This window comes from Perca flavescens, chromosome 15 (assembly GCF_004354835.1).
Source record: "Perca flavescens isolate YP-PL-M2 chromosome 15, PFLA_1.0, whole genome shotgun sequence".
Classification (NCBI taxonomy): Eukaryota; Metazoa; Chordata; class Actinopteri; order Perciformes; family Percidae; genus Perca; species Perca flavescens.
Window position 1 is genome coordinate 5,890,088 of NC_041345.1, and position 15,316 is coordinate 5,905,403.

Below are 15,316 nucleotides of genomic sequence, written 5' to 3' on the forward strand. Positions count from 1 at the left end.
TCTTAAGGCTACATCTTTCCCCTTCGTTACAAGAAACGTTGAAGACATATGCACACACACACATACAGATCAAAGCTTTCCCCTGCACAAACCACAGGTGGTTTTGTATGAGATTATATTTAAAATGTTGTTGACGCTCCGAAAAATTTCCAAAGCGCTTGTTTTTTACTACACTGGATCTGGATGACAGCCCGGATAGTTTTACAAGTCTTCTTATATGTCTGCATCAGTTCTGAAACTGTCAGACTGCAAATTATTCTTTTCTTTCATTAAGCACAAATGTAGATGATCACATCTGATGTTAACAGATAGGGTGTCGCCAAAAGTCCCGTTCAGTGTAACCTATTTAAATCCTTTTTGTTGGAGATAAGACAGAAAGAACAGTTGGTTTGAGGAGGGAAAGAGCTGTAGCAGGGCCAGTATCGTCCCGCTTGTTCATGTCGGAGGGAGCGCGCTGAAATCACTTATCAGGAAATTGAGTTATTGTTGAGAGATGGAAGTGAGAGAGAATCCTCTAATTAGAGACCGGGAAATGTGAGGTTATTCTCTACATACAGAGACCTCTTCTACACACATACGCAGCAATTTACCTTTTTTGCTTTTTTTTATTATAGGACGCAGAGTAAAACACTGTGGTAGGGCTCAATGTGCACAATGGATATCCTATGCTTATTGTCCATGAGTTTTGATGTATTGATATTTCTCTTACATTTAAAGACAGCAGCTGTTTACCGTGAGCAGAAGCATGTTCACAGAGAATTCTGCTCCAGACCTGTCTCCTGGAAATTACATTTATATAACTAATTTTCAACAGCAAACATGCTTTGAAGGATGTTATGCCTACTGGTTTTACGAAAAATGTTGTTAATTAACATTTCTGACAAGTCTTGATATGTTGATAGTGAACGTATCAGCAAAAAGTTCACTGACAATCGTTTTTGTTTTGTTTTTCATCTAAAATATCTAATCCTGCAACACAACATCTAATTGTAGCGTGTGAGGGATGGAGCTGGCAGACGTGAGAAGTCACAGGGTTTTTTCCACCCAATAATGTAAGATGGAATTTAACATAGCATGCAACAAAGTTCTGGGCCCATAAAGAGGTCAGCTAAACTCAGGTCGTGCTAACTTTACATAAACTGAAATGAACTGAACTGAACACAAAGGGGAACATATATAACAGCTGATCAAACCATTTTTGAAACAAAAGGGTAACATCAAATACAATCCAATCCCCCCTTATGATGTGTCAGGCACTTGGTACATTCTGATTGGCCACTTCCTGTATTTAAGAGCTCTTTAGGTGGCACATTTTTTGCTCCGGCCTGACAAAATGACCCGCCAGTGGCAGCAACTGGCAGCGGCACCCTCAGCACTGGTAAGTCAAAAGAAATTTAGAACGACTAAAGGCAAACTGAAGTGTGACTGTACAGAAGGTAACTAAATGCACTTAGTACAAATGTAAAAGTGATGTACTGCCAACAATCCTAAACATGATGTGTGAAAGAAAAGCTATGTGTCATTGTTCCTGTTTGCTGATGTACTGTATGGTATGTGCAATGTGAACGGGATGTGCATGAGGTCAAAATGGCAGCAATCTCAATGAGGAGAAAATGAACTAAAGTGTAAACTATAGAAAACTAAGGTGTGTGTGTGTGCAGGAAGGTTATGTGGTGGAAGTTTTCCTTGAAGCAGCAGCGTTAGTGATATTCATGATAAAATCAAAACGAATAACAACCGTTTGAGAATTAAACCAAAGTTTGGTCTTTGAGTATTTATTTACATTTGCAAATGGAGAACAGTTTCAAAGGTACACGCAGCACAACTGAAAATGTCTTTCTAACCTAAAGTCTAAACATCCAAACATCATATAGTGAAGAAACTCCGTTAAGCCCCCCCTCTAAATGTATCTTTTAGTATGGCCATAGTTGAAAAGAGGACATCATTAACAGTCACACCATTGTCTCACCTTCCCCTTTGCTCCTGTTCTTTTCATTAGCCTAAGCAACAGTTTATCTCAGGAGGCAGAAGGAGACACGGTTTGTGGCCTTCTCGACTTCGTCTGCTAAAAAGTCAACAATGTGAGAAGGTTCAAACTAGTAAAACTAAATAATTCTACTGGGCTATAGTTCACGGTTGCCAACTATTTCACTTGGAGCCTTTTGAATCTACACATGAAGAAGCTAAATCTTGTGGCGTTATAAAACAATCATTAAACCAATGGTTCATTTCATTAAACAAATGGTTAAAATAAAATTTGCCACCACAGTTCACCCTTTTGATTACAAAATAATTACAAAAATAAATTTTACTTTTAAAGATTCAACCCTATGGATATTCATGTCTATTTCTTACCTGTTAAATGGAAAGGTACCAAAAAAAACCTCTTTTAAATAGTAGCAAGCATTCACGTCAAAGAATAAAACAAAATGAATCAATCTCCCACAGTATCAGAGACGGTGTCCAAACATTATTATCATATTCAGAAAGACGGAATACGTCAGAAGGCTCAATCATATTTACCATAAGAATGAAGTGAACTCTTTTTCTTGATTAGGGTAACGACATAGCAAACAAAACAAATCTGAAGACCAAACATAATCTGCTAAAAACCCTGGACATAAATGTCACTGGTTAATGTCACATCAGACTACTGCCTTATAATTTGTGTAAAGAATGTGTTATGTATTTAAACATTAAAATAACCTGGTGTGAAGTGTGAACATTTACTAATTTCATATCTACCCATACGGCAAAGTCAAATTTTCCATAAAACTGATAATTAAATTATGCAATGCCATCAAATGCTTCCCCCCCTTTGGTTATTTTAATATAAATCAATTGAAACACGCTCAGTGCAATTATCAAAGCTCTCACAGAGTGAAAGTTGAGAAGAATCAGAATAAGACTGACCCCTCCTTGTCTCTAACATCATTAAGTGCTGTCACAGCACAAATAAAAGTTATTCTATGTGTGTAGTTTCACTGGAAATAGCTTATTTCTGTGAGCGAAGAAAGAGTGAACAAAAATCATTATGACCTACATCACGCATACATTTCCTAACTAAACCCAAGTCATTCCTTAGTAGAAAATGTATCTATTAGATAATCTTTCAAGAGTCTTAGTCAAACGTGGTGTCTATGTGTCATCAAAATGTGGAAGGTGAAATTACTTCAATGTAATAAAAGATTCACAAGGAACTTTTCCTAAGTTCTAAAGCACACAACAAAATGGCCTAGGTATTTATACTTAACTTTGTTCAATATTAACAATATTGCTGTTTAGGAATAATTTACTTTCTTTATCAATAATCTATCAGTTGAGTTTGTGTGGTCATGAGGAACCACATAAGGTACAAAACCCCAATTAGCCCCAATTTAGTAGCATTCGTATGCCAAACATCCTAATGCCTGTTAGTGGAACATAAGAGTGGACGTAAGTTAATCATTACAGTAATATTAGCTCTGTACTAGTACTTCCAACCACCATTTTCTCCTTTACATGGAAAGCAGTGAACGTATCACTTGTCTTTCTCTCCATGTTCTTCACTATTGTTCCTAGAGTGTTTTTGTATGCAAATATTGGGAGAAATGGTTACACGTGATTTATCATACTTTTCTCTCATCAAAAATAAAATGCAAAAACCATAAACACAATAGAAAATCATAATAATCACACTACAAATGTGGAAAACCCCCCATGTTCTTCTTGAAGGGTACCTGTTCCAGTCCTTTCTGTCCATCTGCTCCATGTGTGCGCCAGAGCACTCTGCTCTGAAAGTGTGTGTGTTTATCTCAGAGGAATGTCAACAGTTCCTCAAAAGAATGTGCAGTGTGTGTGTTCAGAGAGAGAGAGGTGGTGTGTTCTCTACAATTGTGAAGTATATTCTGCTGTCACTGTCAGAGAATGTGCTGTGGTTGTCAGAGAAGAGATCAATATCACTGCTGTCTTCTGAAATGATTTTAAACAGCAGGCTACAATACCAATATGTAGCTTCTGGTTTTTCCTCCTTGGAAAAACTTCTCGTTTTCCTCCTCTCTCAATGTGTTGCAAACAGTGAGAAAAACTCCAGTTTTCCCTGATTGATTTCAGAGATAGCACAGAAACGCCGTCTGTCAGGCTGATCTCTGAATCGATTTCCCCTAAAGGGTGACTCAGCAGAGGATCTGCTCGTCACTTGTTGCAGGTTGTAGAAAAACCTGTCCTCCTCCTCTCCTCCGGAACCTTTTGTAGTGATGCGTGTATCCAGGTGACTCTCCCTGGAACCTTTCACTGCCCTGTGTCACTGGAACTATCGCGATGGTCTCTTTCACCGTCTATTTGCCAATCCTTCCTCCTGAAGTTGTTATCACCACGGAATCCCCAGGCTTGACACCTGGACTCTCATGGCCAAAAGAGCAGAAGAAAATTCTCACGCAATAACCTACCCTAACCTATCATTTCCCTTATACTGCCGTGGAAGAAATAGGTGTTTTTGTTTATGGGCCTCTCCCTACGTATGTCTAAATAAAGAAAATCTTTAGAGCAAAATTCTTTGGAGCAAATCGGAACCAATAAAACAAAAACAATTACTATTGCATCCCATTACACTACTGTGTCAATCAGGGGGTAGATGATCCTTTTGTTTACAGTTGAACTATCAATTTTGTTCTCAGCTAAGCAGATTTTTTCTTTAAATGTACAGTTGTTAACTATTCTAGCACTTTGGTTATTCAAGGTCTTTTAAACTGGAGCTACAGTGATGTCACAACAAGTGTTTCAAACGTCTTTAGAAAAATTATTTAACACTATTTATTTCCCTTGCTACTTTATTAAACCCCTTATTTATCATTGCTACTATATCCCTCCTTTTTGAGACATGACAAAGCTCATGACTCAAAAGCAATATAAATAATCTGTTTAATATTCCAATCCTTAACATTGTTCTAGGTTTAACAGCAAATCCTGTTTATCCGTAACAAAAGTTCAATAAATAATTTCTTTAGGGGACTTTTCACCTCAGGAAATTTTTCAACGTCAACATCAACTAATTTAGTTAAAACTATTTTTGATATAGCAACTCAAAAACTCATTGGAGTACGACATGAAACGTACTGCTTTTAGGATTAAATCTCATTTAATCCTTCATTTATTCAATATCACCATTAAACTAAGACGAATTACCCAAAATACATTGTTTTTCATTTTTTTATCTATAGTTTACAAACCAAAGTAACACTAATTACTATCTGCTAGTTCCAAGAATCATTACAAATTAAAGTTTTTAGCCTTCTAAAGCACACCTAATCACGTGTACTTTGAACATTTATTTATCCAAATCGTTACCTGTTACGGGAAACATATCACATATTTTTTCTTTAAACCAAAATTTCACTTGTACTACTCATGTTTGGTTTTAGTTTGTGCCTTATCTGTGTGGTGTGTGTGTGTGTGTGTGTGTGTCTCCTCCTCTGGCTGTCCTCTGTCAAAGAAAGAAGGATCTCTCCAGGGTACATATAAACACACTGTTATTCTTTCTGTAATTTATGGCATCATTAATTAACAACTCAATGTATTCCTGAAAGGTGTGTCAAGGTGTACAGCTTACCATCACCCAGAACTATAAAATGATATTTTATAGTCTTTTCTACTGGAACTCTGAGAAAAGAAAAATGTTATACAAAACAACAGAGAATCAAAACATTTAACATTCCCTGCAGAATGTTATGTTTAGCTGTGGGAGACATTAGGTGCTCGAGCTCGAGACCCTCTGCATTTACTGCTTGAAGGTCCTGAATGAAACAAAACTTTAACATTTGTAATAAAAATGATTCTTCTTATTTATGTTACTTGAGAGAATAAGTGTACGTGTTGGAGAATCTAAACATGGAACTATAAACCCCATCCGTCAAAGAGTTAAAAACCCGGTCGGATTTCTGTCGATTACTTCCTGTTTTAGCGTGTACTGATGTTTCTGGGGCCTGTAGTCCGAACGCAGTTTGATGGCTACAGGTTGACAATTTCTCAATCAATCCACGTCACATTTGTGTGGTTTGCCCAGAGATAACGCTGTACCTGAGACAAAAGGTGGTGAAACATCAGTAGATAAAATGTCGTTTTTACCGTGTGAATATGCATCTATTGTAGTCACAGGTTCACTGAATATGTAAAACACTGAATACAAGGCCTACGCTGTCGTATAGGTTTTCTATAGTCTCCTGTCGATGGAGACAAATAAAAACATTATCAGTAATGTCAGTCCTACGTCTGTCTCCTCTTCTGTTGGAGACAAAGAAACATGAATGTGAGCTTTTGAGTTAGAATTTCTGAAAAACTTCTGTAGTTTATCAGTCAAGGTGACAGCCACTGGACATGCGTATATGCCAATAGACAAAAGAAAACTCATACTCGTCCTTTGATTTGTTAAAAAAAAAACTTCAACGTAGTCTTCATCAGGGTCAAAAGGTGACAAAAGGAATGCATGTAATATTTGTGATTCCTTAAACTTAACTACAGGTGTCCCAATTTGTTACCGTAATCAGGAGATTAACAGACTGACATGGTACGTGTTACATTAAAATTTGTAAACAAATACGTACTTTTAGGTTGCAACAAAAATATGTCAGCCAAAGATTGATTTTTATCAAACCGCACAACTTTAAAGCCAGTGGGCAAAAGAATAAGCATTCCTAAGACCCGTGGGTGAAAGAATGTCTTCAATTTCAAATAGACATTTTCAAATGCAATCTGCATAACAAATTTACAGGACACTCAGATGGAAGGGAGAAAGAAACAATGAACATTTTCCTTTCTTATCTAGTTCAGGATCCTAAGGATCTGAATATACTCAAATCATAAGAATGGTGAACTTCTCTGAGATAACCATTCTTCTAACCATTTCTCTAAGGGAAAAAACCCCTAGTTTACCAGAGAGCTTCTGATTTGAAGAACAAAACTTCACTAAACCCAAATTGTTGCTCCCGAATCAACTAAAAATCCAATTTTCTTCCCTTGTATAATTAACACCATGGTAGGCAATTTGTATACACACCAGACAAACACATTGAATACTTGGACATATTTTCCAAAAGTTATTTCTGTTTGTCGTGCTGTTTTTGCGTCTAATTTGATCTGTCTATCGTGTGGGGAGTGTTTGTAGCGTGCAAAAAGCATGTCTTCATTGCAAGCATGTGTATTTACGTGTGTCTGTATGAACTGTTTTTAGGGATCTGGGGAAGACTGCAGAGACAGTTTCATATTCACGAACGCTTCAATAGCTTTGGCAGCAAAAGTCTTAAAAGTGACATCAGGAACGTGTACAGACATTCTAGGTGACCGGCTCAAGTAAAAATCTAATTGTTAACACTAAACTGAACAAGCTGCTATTCTGTTCATTTAACATGAAAACAGCACTGCACCAAAAAACTTTTCATGAGGGATAAAAAGCAGATGCAGCCTTGAGTGATGTATTGGTTGTCAGGTTTCATGTAGTCAGAGGCAGGGCTGATTACAGACGCCGCCTCAGTGAGGTCATTTTAGCCACACTGTAATTAACGTGGTTACGTCAGTTGAACATTAGGAGAAATTCTCAATCCGTCAGGTGTTGAGGTTAAACCAATGTTAAAAGATTAAATCACTACCCAAACCAAATAAGTGGAACCTTCATACACCAAGAATTGTTTTTCCCATGTACAGGAGAGAGGAACAGAGAATTGTTCTCTCACTGTTTGATCTGTAACCCCAATTGACCAAATAGAATGACCAAATAATCTTTAGCTCTAATAATCAAGTTATGTGAGTGGAACCCCTTTAACTTTACACTCAGTATTTTCTTCTAGGTTTCAGAAGATAACCTACTATAATTGTTTAAGTGTGTGTGTGTGTGTGTGTGTGTGTGTGTGTGTGTGTGTGTGTGTGTGTGTGTGTGTGTGTGTGTGTGTGTGTGTGTGTGTGTGTGTGTGTGTGTGTGTGTGTGTGTGTGTGTGTGTGTGTGTGTGGTAGCACTACCTTCCTCAGCTTTTGGACTCAGTCAAACAGAGGGACAAGTGTTGTTCTTTGTTTTTAGAGAAAGCTTAGAACATGGGCTTTGGTTAGAACTGATTGGTGCATGTGTGTTTTTGCAATCTTTCCCTGTCTCACTGTTTTATCTATATTTTAAAACCTTCTTTGTTTTTCTCATACCCAGTAGCTTTAAATCCTCTGTCTTAATTTTGTTTTTTTCCCATTAATTTTCTTTCTACTTCTTCTAAAATCTTGCTTTAACATTCTCAATGTCTTTGTACACAAAGATCCGTTTCTCGGAAAGCCAAAGCTTTATGACCAGTTATGACAGACATCGCAAATATTCCGGTCCATATTTATGAGTCATTTCACCCACTATGGGTCCAGTTGCATCACTGGAAGGGGAAATTTCGTTTCCCATAATTGATTCTTGGACTTTATAGTATACTATGTCTTGGTCGATGTGATCGTCACCACACCGCAAGATTATTTGTTCGGGAAACTTACGTGAAAACCCGTGTACCGCACTGCGGACGAAATCAACTTAATAGTCATTTAACTTGACCTATTTAGTATGTTTTGCCTTGTTGCAGTCTGTCTCTAAATAATGAAGAGGCTCTTCTAAAGAATATAGACTATTTGTTTTTGTTCGGGAAACTTGTATGAAAAACCCGGTGCGACCCTGCAGTCAAAATCTAACTATCTTTTTTTTTTTGCTTTACTCTGCAGTCCGCCTCTTTAAACAAGAAACGTGCTATCAGTTTTGTAAATTCATTTTTAGGCCTTGCCTACTCTGCCAGTTCTCTTACTGGTATTGTCCGTCAATCAATTGTCTTATCACCATATGAGAATTCAATCATAAATATGTCCGTGTCTGCCAAAAGATGTCATTCATAACCTCAGTTATATCTTTGTTACCCAAAATGACCCAACAAAAAAATAGCCAATACTCACTTCCCAAAAGTCAGAATTAGTTTCATTTATTCTCTTTAGTTAAGAGAATGATTTCGGCAATTATTCATTACTTAATTCGTTCAGCAGCGGTTGCTTGTTTAGAAGGTTTGTTCAAAACCTTGAATTCACAATCCAATTGTAATTAATCAATTTTATCTTACCGTGCTGCTTGAAATCTCTTCCTGTTCGTTTTTGACGGAGTGGAAAACAGTCAAGAGCTCTCTGCGGTCCTAACCCTCTTCTCTTTGAAAAACCTTTTTTAAGGTTAGAGGTATGAGGCAGGTGATTTTTCATAGACTTCAACATTATTCAACTTTTGTATGGTAATTTTGAGGCACAGGCAGCACTACGTGTATTTAAAAAAAAATTAACATTCAAATGAAACCACAATGTTTCTGTTGCCTAAACCACATAACAAAGGCTAACATAGGAGAATGCAGATTTGGAAGAATACAAAGGCTAGTCCCATGAAAAGACTAAAACCAATAATGAGTGAAGTATAAGCCAAAGCATGATATAGTATGTAACTAGCCATGGAGCTCCTTTGTTGTTCAAAGACTATTAACAAGACAGTCTACAGCCGTGTTATAGCTTAAAGCTGTACACACACAGCGGTGCTTTGAGCTAAATGCTAAACACAAACTACAGCTGAGGCTAATTGAGATGTCTTTAGTAGGCAGGTATTAGGTTGTACACCAAAATACTGGACCAATTCAAGTTTGGAACTGATAAGGGTGCTACTGTGTATGGATTAAAAACCACAAATGTCAAGCTCATGGTGGCGCCACTAGTGTGGTTTAAAACACGAGTGAGACAAATTTTTGCACAAGATGACATTCCATTATTACGATGGAAGATGTTGCGGTGTAGTTTGATTTGATTCAATCCCACGTGCACTGTGCTCGAAGGTGTTTTAAGCCCCCAACGTCGACTTCAAGGCAGCGCTGCGACCGTCGACTTCAAGGCACCTAACCCTAACCATTGCCTAATCCTAGTGCCTTCCAGGCAGCGCTGCCTGGAAGATGACATTGGGGGTTTAAAACACCCAACGCCGTGCATTGTCCTGCTGCTGTAGGTACTCAGTGCACTATGAAAACAGTCTCCAAAGAATCCACTATTTATTCCTGCTTGTGTAACATTTTAGGAAATTATTATGCCTTTTTTTTAATAAAAAGACAATTTAAATTGACATCTTACGGTACGTAACCAATGGGCTTACTAAGCCCCACAGACTGGGGAAGTCAGCAAATACTGATAGATGGACTAATGCATTGTTGGTTTTGGTCTTTTCATGGCATTTGTTGCAACAACACTATGGAATATCCGCTGCCTTATCCTTTAATTAAGACAAAATGTGCTGAACATAATAATGAACTTCTATTATTTCTCACAGTGCAATGTGGACATGCTTTAGCCCTAATCTTGGCTCAAGCAATGTAAAGAAAGACGCATTCTGCAGTTCTGACGTCATCTTGAGCCAAATTCAGATATGGCTGATTCACAGATGTTTCATATTGTGACTGGTTTGATCTGTCGATTAATAGAGATTTTAACGATTCTGACAGTTGGACTCTTTACATATAGGACAGGAGCATTGTTTACCTCTTTAGCACGTAAGCTACAATAGGGACACTGGAAAGCCCCGGTGCAGAGCTGTTTGTATAGTTTGCCTGCACAAAATTGATTTCCAATACATGCGTCAACAGAGTGGGGGGGAAGTGTGGCAGGCAGCATGCTGTCTAACTAGCAAGCACTGTATCAGGCCTACCACAGAAATAGACAGTGAGCATGTCAGAGATGGGGTACAGTAGGAGTCTATTCCTGTCCACCAAGGTACTGCCCCAGTGACAAACCGTTGCACCCCTCAAGGTACAAATTTAGCACATTATTTCTGACAGTAGGGCTGCCAGTGATTGCTGCCAATTGGAGCACACCGGTGTTTTGTTTTCTGTGGAGAAGTGTTGTGTCCCATGTGACTGCAGACGGTGTGTCTGTGTGGGTCTGATGATTTTGAGAATAATTATGAATGATAGCAGAAGATAATTTGTGGGTTATTCTCCAATCACCGCCTTGGATTGTCATCAGTTATCACAGGGCTCATTGTTGCAGTTAAAGAAATATTTTCTAAGCTGCTATTTTCCTCTCTTTCTCTCTCTCTTTCCTCTTCTCTATCCTCCTGCTTGTTACCCTGATTACTGCCACAGCATCAAAATACTGCAAATACTGGCCTGGAAACTGATGCTGTCATGCTATGAATTAGGGAGGTCTGTGCCTGAGAGATGAAAGTGGACGATTAAACCGGATATGTCAGCAAACAAACGTATTCCACACATTTTACCGCTTTCTGACTATAGTATGAAAATACACGTGTGATGTTGCCATGAATGCATGACAAAAATACATTTCCGTTTGCTACCATTTAGATGTTGGTTGAGAGATCCGTTGTGTTTAGGAGGCAGTTGGTATTGACAGATGGTTGAATGTTCTCTGCATGTCCTTAGTTTCTGTTATGCTCTGTTGACTGCATGAAACTCATTTAATATCTCCTGACAGGAAAGTAAATGACTAGCCTCTATACCTTGTATGTATTCCTAACAAAATATTACATTTTAAATGGAGCCTGTCAAACAGAATGGCATTTCTGCTCATTTCATAGCACACACGCTCCACCGCAATGTTTGTTTGTTTGTGTTAATAAGACACTATGTTGTTAAGGCTCTTTCCTGCCATGTGGTAATTGGCTTGTAGACAGGGAAGCTGTTATTCTAGAAGTAAGGGGGTAAATATCTGATTTTTCCTCCTTTCCGTCATTTTTCTGATGCCTCCTCCCCGCCCTCCTGCACAGATCATCTCCTCTCACATAATCTTCCGCTCAACAGTGACAGTGAATGCGGATGTATAATTCAAAAAACGTTAATATGAGTCGTAATTGCTGCCTGAAAAAAACGACTTAAGTCGAAGTTTTTTAGGGCAGTTTATTAGGTAAACCCGCACAGTCTATTGCAATTCAATACAAAAGTTATCTTAAAGGGTAACTACCGTATTTTCAACCTGGACCCTATTTTCCTATGTTTTTGTGTCTAAGTGACTGATGGGAACAACAATCTTTGACATTGGTCCAGTATTAAGCGAGATTGCTGTAGTCGGCAGCGGCAAAACAAGCTACAATGTAGGTTAACGGAGCAATTGTCCAGCTTGTATATACCTTCACAAAAGTGCTCGTTTTGCTACTGACAGGCTCAGATTAATATTCTGACAACATTATGGTAAGGATCCCTTCAGGGATAGACCTTTTAAAACCTCTTTGAGACCTTTCTGTTTAACCAGAAACAGCTCTGAAGTTGCTAGCGCTGAACCCACCAGACTCCATTTTAAAAAAGCAATACTTTTAGCATGTATAGAGCCACCATATTGTCAGATGTAAACAATGTGTTTTTGTGCTGGTTGGAAAAGGGGAAAGACGACCCAAAACGGCTTTACATAGTTTTATTTTGTTTCTGTGGACTTTGAATGAAGTGTATTCTACAATGCTAAAATTACTGTTTATTTACATAGAGTCTGGTGGGTTTAGCAAATGCAATTTCGAGGATGTTTTTATGTTTAAAAGAAGGATCTTACTCTTCAACAGAAAGGTCGACCTCCTTAGAAATCCTTTCCATAATGTTGTCAGACACTTTGAATATTAATCTGAGCCTGTTGGCGGCAAAATAAGCACTTTTGTGAAGGTAAATACAAGCTGGACAATTGACTTGCATTGTAGCTTGTTTCGCTGCTGCCGACTGCAACGTCGTGCTTAATACTGGACCAATTTCAAAGATTGTTGTCCAGGTTGGTTACCCTTTAACAGAGCTGTTAAATTTTTTGGTTACATTGTCAGAAATGTTTAAATTCAATCATGTTTATTATTGAGGTCATAGTTAAAGATGTTTTGCTGGGCTGCATGATATTGCTTTTTTTCCGTCCTATTTATATACATATAGGGAGGCTGAATATTAGAAACACCTCTCAATATAAAACAACACAATTGAATCAACACCTCTGCTTTATAGGCATTATAAAAGCAGAACAGTTGTATTGGATTGCATTACACTGTACAGGTGTACCCAATAAAGGGGCCACTGAAAATAAACTGCTGGTAGTCACTGGTGCATACAACTGAACTCAGCACCTGATGTAATGATCTTGCAGGAAGTTGCAGGTCGATCAAGTGCAAATGTCTACAGCTACATTCATTTTTCATCATCAGTATTATAAAAAATTAAGCTTTTAAAATAATTTAGAAGACCAAAGAGTTTTGAAAATCAGGTTCACATTTAGTTGTGACTGCTGTAGTCTATATCCACGGCGTTCTACTTCCGGGATTGCTCCGTTGCCTGGATGGATGTCCGTCACTTACTGCTTTCTTTGTGTTGGAACTTTAAACTCCGGTGGATTTGTGAGGACTATGGTTAACTGCTCCTCAGATCTCTGCAGGGTAAATCCAGACAGCTAGCTAGACTATCTGTCCAATCTGAGTTTTCTGTTGCACGACTAACTACTAATTTCCACTGGTTGTGGAACGGCTCCGCTGCGGAACGGCTGTGGCCATGACTGACAGCGGAAGTCACGAGGACCCACGAGATCTCGCGAATTCACGTAGAATAGAATCACAAAACCAACAACAGTTAATTTCCATCCAGAGGAGTAGAGGGGAAACAACTCTGTGCTGTGTTTTCAAGGTGTAGTGCAGGGAAATATGATCCGCCATGAGCACGGTGTATTTTATTTTGAAAATGAACCGGATGTTTTATTTTGTTTCTGTGCTCGACGTCCTGTCCCGCTGAATTGCTGCGGAGCTTTCGGCGTCCGGCAAAAATAGAAGTTCTGCGTATCTGCGCCGGAGGGCTGCGGACTGCCGGAGCTGGGACGCAGCTGGACCGCAACCGGTGGAAATTGCCAGTGAAACAACCTTTGAACGTACACATGTTCCACCCAAACAAGTTCCTTCCAGAGGCTATTTTGCAGAGGTGCTGTTGCTCAAGACGACTGTGATTGGTTTCAAGAAATGCCAATAAACCAGAGCACTTTTTTTCTCCCATCCCAGAATGCTGTGTGGACTCGCCAGACCATCCGCAGCGCTGTGGTGGAAGGTCTGGCAATGACTGCTGTGACTGTCATTACTGTTACTTTCGTCATGCTACTGCCATGATACAAATGTCTACATTTAGGTCCACATTACTTAAACGTGACCCTTTTCATCTCTGTTAGATGCTGTTTGATGCTCAATGATTGCATCGAGGGCTTTTTTTAATTTAAATTGAGTCATACATGTTACAACCATTTGTTTCTGTGATACAGTTTAAGAGAGATTGTAGTCTCAGCTGTGAGGTAAAGGGACTTTAAATTGCATGCTTGTTGCAGTTAACATTCTCATATTTCCCAACCTTTAACTGGAACAAGAAAAAATTGCAACGGCAAGGAATCTAATAAAAAGTGGAGATCCATTTCATCAGCATATTCCTGTGCTCATACCAGTGATAAGACAGACTGTCCTACTTCCTAACTAACAGTTTTTAATTGGCTGCCTTTCATTTTTGCACGCGTCTCATGTCACGCTGCACTGAGACTTTTCCACACAACAGACACAATGCAAAAATGCAAATGGCATGCGGCTGAATCGATGCACATCGACAGACAGCCAAGCAGTTAAACTGAACACACATGAGTGTGTGCGTCCACACACACACACACACACACACACACACACACACACACACACACACACACACACACACACACACACACACACACACACACACACACACACACGCACGCACGCACGCGCGCACGCGCACAGTTCTCCTGCGTATGCCAATGCGGCATACAGGCTGAGAAAATGCTGACACAGTGTGTGGTAGGGGGGGGAAGCGTGATAATGGGGCAGTGGGGCCGAGTGTAGAGGGGCGAGAAAACACTCATCAAAGCTATTGGCATCGTCGTGACCTCATTGGCTGCTATGACGACAGGCTGAGCTTGTTGCGCTGATCACGGTTCTGCAACAGCACGGAGAAGGGCAGAAAGGGGAAGAAAGAGCAGTGTGTGATTAGAACCAGAGGACAGAACATGTTTACATGCTAATGATATCAACATGTTAACATGGCCACCGTATACTTCTCAAGGTCCATACATCAAGGCCAAGAAGCTCACGCTGATGTACATGCTAACTTTAGCTTGAAAAATGACAGGCCATGTATCTGTTTTTTTTTTTTTTTTTTTTAGTCAAGCAAATAATTCAATCATTCAATGTTGTAGAGACATTTTTAAAGTGACTATATGTAACTTTTTAATGTTTCTGAATGTAATGTTCCATCTGATTATCATAAATGGCCTGTAACCGCAAACG

The 15,316-nt window shown here is 39.0% G+C and overlaps 1 protein-coding gene across 1 annotated transcript in view; it reads left to right on the forward strand.

Annotated features, from left to right (window-relative positions):
* Positions 1–1,327: 1,327 nt before the first annotated feature.
* The window catches only part of LOC114569300 (protein shisa-8), a 136,974-nt gene continuing 122,985 nt past the window's right edge, over positions 1,328–15,316 (forward strand). The window contains exon 1 of the mRNA XM_028599124.1: positions 1,328–1,378. The gene's annotated coding sequence lies outside the window, so the exon portion shown is untranslated. The remainder of the gene's footprint in view (positions 1,379–15,316) is intronic.